Source organism: Macaca mulatta, chromosome 16 (assembly GCF_049350105.2).
Source record: "Macaca mulatta isolate MMU2019108-1 chromosome 16, T2T-MMU8v2.0, whole genome shotgun sequence".
NCBI classification, from domain to species: domain Eukaryota; kingdom Metazoa; phylum Chordata; class Mammalia; order Primates; family Cercopithecidae; genus Macaca; species Macaca mulatta.
The window spans coordinates 11,714,968-11,721,595 of NC_133421.1; positions in this window are offsets into that span (position 1 = coordinate 11,714,968).

The window sequence follows — 6,628 nt, forward strand, 5'->3', positions numbered from 1 at the left end:
GAAATAAGACTAGAATAGCAGTTAGTGGAACTCCTGTTCCTGATCTCTTATCAAGCAAGTAACCTCCAAATCCTCAAGTCTTCCGATACCTTTGGGTTTATTTCCCCATCTGAAATTAGAGATCGAATCCAATAACTGGAATATGGGAATTTAAATGGTTAAATGTAGTTAGTGGTTAAATATGTTGGCTCTGGACTGCCTTTATTCAAACCCCATTTCTGCCACTTTCTAGCTGTGTGCCATTGGGTGATTTACTTACATATCTGAGCCTCATTTTCCTCATCACTAAAAGAAGACAACAGTACTATTAATATCATAGAGTTATTAAGAAGATTAAGTGAGGAAACATGTAAACTGTTTAGAGCACTGCCTGGCACATGAAATACCCGTATGTTAGCAATTGTTTTTATCTATCCAGTTCGAGGGTCCTGGTGACTTATTACATAACACTTCTTTTTTAACTAAGATTTCTAGAGCAACAATAGAGGTAGGAACTCTTACATCTTTGGGATGCCACAAATTTTGTAGAAACACACCTGGGCTTTCTGTTTTCTCCCAGGAGCTTGAAGGAAAGATAAATTCCTCCCTTATCAATTTTCCCTCCTGCCTTCTCCCTCTCTGATCTTCTATTACTACCTTGAAATTGTATTTAAATCTTCAATTATTTTTGCTTTTTTTTTTTTTTTTTTAATTGAGACAAGATCTGGCTGTGTTGCCCAGGCTGGAGTGCAATGGTGTGATCTTGGCTCACTGCATTCTCCGCCTCCCATCACGCCATCCTCCCACCTCAGGCTCTGGAGAAGCTAGCTGGGACTACAGGTGCATACCACCATGCCTGGCTAATTTATTTTTGCTTTTTTTTTTTTTTTTTTTGAGATGGAGTCTCTCTCTGTAGCCCAGGCTGGAGTGCAGTGGTGCGATCTCGGCTCACTGCAAGTTCTGCCTCCCGGGTTCATGCCATTCTCCTGCCTCAGCCTCCCAAGTAGCTGGGACTGCAGGCGCCCGCCACCATGCCCAGCTAATTTTTTGTATTTTTAGTAGAGATGGGGATTCACTGTGTTAGCCAAGTTGGTCTCAATCTCCTGACCTTGTGATCCGCCCGCCTCAGCCTCCCAAAGTGCTGGGATTACAGGTATGAGCCACCACTTCTGGCCTATTTTTGCTTTTTAAAAAATAATAATAATAATTAAGTCTTATTTTACTGGTTAGACTGTTAGTAACTCAGGGGAGGGATAGCATCTTTGTTTTAAATTTCCATCTATCTTTTTTTTTTTAAGACGGAGTTTCACTCTTGTCACCCAGGCTGGAGTGCAAGGGTGCTCACTGCAGCCTCCATCTCCCAGGTTCAAGTGATTCTCCTGCCTCATCCTCCCAAGTGGCTGGGATTACAGGCATGTGTCACCATGCCTGGCTAATTTTGTATGATTAGTAGAGATGGGGTTTCACCACGTTGGCCAGGCTGGTCTCGAACTCCTAACCTCAGGTGATCTGTCCACCTCTGCCTACCAAAGTGCTGGGATTACAGGCATGAGCCACCGTACCTAGCCTGTCTATCCTTCTTAAAGCCTAACATTGACTCATACAAAAAGCAGGCATTCAGAACCTCTTGATCTCCTTTTGCATAGATTGTTTGTACCCTGTTCATATTTAGATTTTCCACTTGCTAAGTTGTATAAACCTATGTCAGAGCTTTCTCTAGACACTGTGCATTTGATAGTTACGTGGTGGCTGATGTTTCATTTCTACCCAAGACCTTATACACCTTTCCATCAGCCTATGGATGGCAGAGAAATGGAAAGGTTTCCATTTCTTTACGACGTTAAACATAGCCAGGCGTGATGGCTCACACCTGTAATCCCAATGCTTGGAGAGGCTGAGGCTGTGGGACCCCTTGAGGCCAAGAGTTCAAAATCAGCCCAGACAACATAGTAAGACCCCTGTCTCTACAAAAAAATAAAATAAAATAAAAAATAATTTAGCCACAGGACGTGGTGACACGTCCCTGTGGTCCCAGCTACTCAGGAGGCTGAGGTGGGAGGATCACTTGAGCCTAGGAGATCAAGGCTGCAGTGAACCGTGACCACACAACTGCACTCCAGCCTGGGCAGCAGTGCAAGCCCATGTCTAAAAAAAAGAAAAAGGAAGAAAAACCAAGTTAGACATAAATTTACCAAATGACCCAGCAATTTCTTCCAAGGCCTCTAGAGAATGAAAACGTATGTCCACACAAAACTTGTAGTGAATGTTCACAGCAGTATTATTCACAGAAGTCAAACAGTGGAAATAATCTAAATGTCCATCAGCTGATGAATAGATAGACAAGATGTAGTATGCCAATACAGTGGAATATTTACTCAGCCTTGAGAAGGAGGTACTGATTCACGCTACTAGTGAGACCCCTGGCATAAAAAATTTGCCAGGCATGGGGGCATGTGCTTGTAGTCCTAGCTACTCGGGAGGCTGAGACAAAAAGATCATTTGAGCATAGGAAAGCTATGATTGTGCCACTGCACTCCAACCTGAGTGTCACAGCAAGACCCTATCTCTAAAAAAAAAAAAAAGTTTTTAAAATAAAACAATTCCTATAGATCAATAAAGAAAACATAGACAACCCAATAGAAAAATGGGCAAACAACTTGAACAGGCATTTCACAAAAGACGATATCCAAATGACCAATAACATATTAAAAGATGCACAACATCGTTAATCATCAAGAAAAGCATGATTTGCTTTTCTTTGATTTTGGTTAAATCATAAGAAGGTATCAATATACGCTCAGCAAGCAATGAAGATAAACACAGAACAGAAAATACTATGTATTGGAGAGGCTGTGGTACACCTAGAGCTGTCATACACCACTGGTGAATACCTGTTGGAAAATTGGCAGCATTTAGTATAGTTGAATTGAGCATTCTCTATAATTCATCTCATCCCCTTCTAGGAATATAACCAACTAAGATATGTTGATATGTCCAACAGAAGATGTACAACAATGTTCATGGCAGCACTATTTATAACAGCCCCAAACTGGAAACAACCCAATATCCATCAAACTAGAATTGATAAATTGTGACATACTTATACAATGGAAAACTCTACACTTAGAATAAACAGGCGTGGTGCAATGGCCCACCTCTGTAATCCCAGAACACTGGGAGACTGAGGTTTGGGGGGGGGGAATCTCTTGATGCCAGGAGCTTGAGACCAGCCTGGTCAACACATCTTTACTAAAAATAAAATAAAATAATTCAGCCAGACATGATGGCATGTACCTGTAGTTCCAGCTACTCAGGAGGCTGAGCTGGGAGGATTGCTTGAGCCCAGGAGTTTGAGACCAGCCTGGCTGACATATAGTGAAACCCTGTCTCTACTAAAAAAATATGGAAATTACCTGGGCATGGTGGCAGGCACTTGTAATCCCAGCTACTTGGGAAGCTGAGGCAGGAGAATCACTTGAACCTGGGAGGTAGAGGTTGCAGTGAGCTGAGATCATGCCACTGCACTCCAGTCTGGGTGACAGAGCAAGACTTCATCTCTCTCTCTCAAATAAATAAATAAATAAATAAATAAATAAATAAATAAATAATGGTATTGTAATCTCAAAGAATTTGTAGTCTAAATTCTACAGAGATGCTTTCTAAACTTTTTTGGCTGTGCACCCCAATCAGTAAAACTCCCGGAGATACCTACTTCTATTATCTATGAATTAAATAGATGAACCACTAAACTAATAAGCATGTTATAATAAAATTAAAATTTAAAAAGGTAATATTGAAGTAGATGTAATATTCAAATAACAGTTCTAATATTGTCTTCCTGCACCATAATGGAAGTTTTGTGTACTTCTCAGTGATCTTGAGAATCAGCTTCAAGAAGATACTGGGAAGGGAAAGAAAGTTAATGTACTGAAAATAAGCGTTTTGGAATCATGACTTCGGAGAAATAAGTGGGTCCAGTTCTCCCCTTGGAGTCCGGAAGAAACCTGGCGTTGGGCCTCCATGGAAGAGGAAGTGTGAAGAGTTCTATCCATCCCTTCCTTGATTTTCTCATCCAGAATCTCAGCCAGAGTTCCAGCCAAAGATTCTGAAACTTCAATGTGTATAAGGATCACTGGAGAAACATGTGAGAAAGGATGCCTATTTTTAGGCCACCCTCCCAGATATTCTGACTTAGTGGGTCTGGAATGGGACCCAGGAATCCGTGTTTTCAACAAAAACCCCAGAGTACTGTGGGTTTTCAGACCATATTTCAAAGGTTGTTGGGCCAAGTGCAGTGGCTCACACCTGTAATCCCAGCACTTTGGGAGGCCAAGGCCGGCAGATCACTTGAACCCTGGAGTGTGAGCCCAGCCTAGGAAACACGGTGAACCTTATCTCTACAAAAATACAAAAATTAGGAGCTGCAGTTATAGCAGAGGACTCCAGCCTGGATGACAAAGCAAGATCCTATCTCAAAGGAAAAGGAGGGGGTGTTATTTTCAGATATTATTCGTACCCTAAGAGTGTATTTGTTTATTTATCTATTGAGATGGAGTCTCGCTGTGTCACCAGGCTGGAGTGCAGTGGCGCGATCTCGGCTCACTGCAACCTCCACCTCCTGGGTTCAAGCAATTCTCCTGCCTCAGCCTCCCAAGTAGCTGGGACTACAGGCACCCGCCACCATGCCCAGCTAATTTTTGTATTTTTAGTAGGGATGGGGATTCACCATGTTGCCCAGGATGGTCTTGATCTCTTGACCTCTTGATCCACCCACCTCAGCCTCCCAAAGTGCTGGGATTACAGGCGTGAGCCACCACTCCTGGCCTAGACTGTCTTCATTTATAAGAAGGGTTTACATTGGCATCTTGTTTGGCCAAGCCCACCAATGTTTAAAAATGGGGGAAGGAGGCTGGGTGTGGTGGCTCAAAGCAGTAATCCCAGCACTTTGGGAGGCTGAGGCAGATGGATCACTTGAGGCCAGGAGTTCAAGCCCAGCCTGGCTAACATGGCAAAAACCCTTCTCTACTAAAAAGCACAAACAGTAGCCAGCTGTGGTGCCACACGCCTGTAATTCTAGCTACTTGGGTGGCTGAGATACGAGAATCGCTTGAACCTGGGAAGCAGAGCTTGCAATGGGCTGAGACTGCACCACTACACTCCAGCCTGGGTGACAGAGACTCTGTCACACACACAAAAAAAGTAAACAAAAGGAAGAGAAGGGAAGAGGAAGTAAAGCTAGAGGCAGACAGAAAACAGTAATAGATCAAAGAGGAAAGAAAAAATTGTGGGGAACAGGAGACAGAGAATACAGAATAAGAAAAGAAGAGCAGGATAGAAAAGAGAGGGGAAAGGGGCGAAAGAGGGGAAGGGGGTGGGAGAGTGGAGAGGAAAGAGAAACCAAAGCCCAACCTTCTCCCACGTCTTTCAAGATCTCCACCCACTCCCTCACAAACACAGCTTCCCTGGTGTAAGCTAAAGGTTTCATTTGCAGAAGCAGCATGAAGCAAGGGAAAAGGAGAAGGGAAGAAATAAGTTGTGTGACCAGAAATAACACAAACTGAAGTCGGCTTTTTCTCTGCTATTGCTTGGTGGGTGTGGAAAGGAGTTCCAGCCCCATCCCCGCTCTTCCCTAACAGCAGCCCAGAAATATGGAAATGAGATTGCCCTTTGGGAGTAAATAGCAGTAACACATCCACCGAGGAGCCGCCTGAGCAGAGATATGCAAAGCCACATAAAGAGACAGAAAGGCAGAAAGTCTCCAGGGCCGGGACCCAACTCCGATGTGACGCCGCTATTAACATATCTGAAGCTTGGAAAAATCCACCCAAAGAAGGCTGGGCTGTCTAAGAGAAGCTTAGAAAAGAAGTTTATGAAAATTGCTCTCCCTCCCTGGCTCTCTGTTATCCCTCCTTGTGGCTCCTTTGCCCAGGGCCACACGGTCCCTTCATTCTTGAAACACACACACACACACACACACACACACACACACACACACACAGGCACGCACTCACGCAGAACTACCCTTGATTACACACTCAGCCTGCTTCTCTTGCCCCGAAGACAAGCCAGATCCTAATTTCCCCAGCGTTGTGGCAGAAACTGGGGTCTTCATTTGTAGGTGGTGTCCCTCTATTGTGTAAAAATGGTTCTCCAGTGTTCATTAAAAGTCGCTGAGGTTGCTGGGCGCGGTGACTCACGCCTGTAATCCCAGCACTTTGGGAGGCCGAGGCGGGCGGATCACTAGGTCAGGAGATCGAGACCATCCTGGCTAACACAGTGAAACCCCGTTTGTACTAAAAATACAAAAAAATTAGCCAGGAGTGATGGCAGGCGCCTGTAGTCCCAGCTACTCGGGAGGCTGAGGCAGGAGAATGGCGTGAACCCGGGAGGCAGAGCTTGCAGTGAGCAGAGATCGCGTCACTGCACTCCAGCTTGGGTGACAGAGCAAGACTCCGTCAAAAAAAAAAAAAAAAAAACACACCTGGCTTAGGTTGACATAAATCCCTGGAGAATCTTGAGCTTCAGGAAAAAAAAAAAACAAAAAACAAAAAACAAAAAAAAAACGCACAGGAATGACCTGGCCACGGGTTCTTAGCTTTTTTGTGGACAAAGGGGCTGATCAAGAAAGACTGTTAGGAACAGCGCAATT